The sequence below is a fragment of the Theobroma umbraticum genome, unplaced genomic scaffold (genome assembly GCF_002168275.2).
Source record: "Theobroma umbraticum cultivar Fairchild unplaced genomic scaffold, ASM216827v3 scaffold_20.0, whole genome shotgun sequence".
Taxonomy (NCBI): domain Eukaryota; kingdom Viridiplantae; phylum Streptophyta; class Magnoliopsida; order Malvales; family Malvaceae; genus Theobroma; species Theobroma umbraticum.
In genome coordinates, this window is record NW_018397266.1 from 6,634,780 (window position 1) to 6,635,325 (window position 546).

Here is a 546-nt window from a genome sequence, read left to right on the forward strand (position 1 = left end):
TTTTTGCTTTTCATGGGTTTTATCTCAATGAGTTTTTCTATGTGAAGTTTTTTAACAAGGTTTTTTTTTCAAGCTATAGAATTATAATGTGAGGGTTTACTATTGTATTCATCTGATGAATTGTCATATTGTAATTATCTTAGCAGTTATTAATAAATGAAATTAACCTTTTGTAAAAAAAAAGAAGGAAACATCTCTATTTGGTAAGCATTACATATTCTAATCCTTTGGAAAACACAGTTGATTAATTTGTTGTACCTTTCGTAGCAATTACACACAGAGGAATCTTAAAGTGTTATTAAGGTGGCGTTTGGTACTTTACAATACAATGTAATTACAGGTAATGTGATTGTAAGTAGTGTACTTGCAAGTAATGTGATTGCAAGTAATGTGATTGCAAGTAATATGATTGCAGGAAAAATAATATTACAGTGTTTGATATGCAAGTAAAATAATGATTAAAATGCAGAAAAAATAATATTGCAGTGTTTGATTTACAAGTATTTTGCTGGAAATGTAATGTTAATTTTCAAAATTACCCATAGT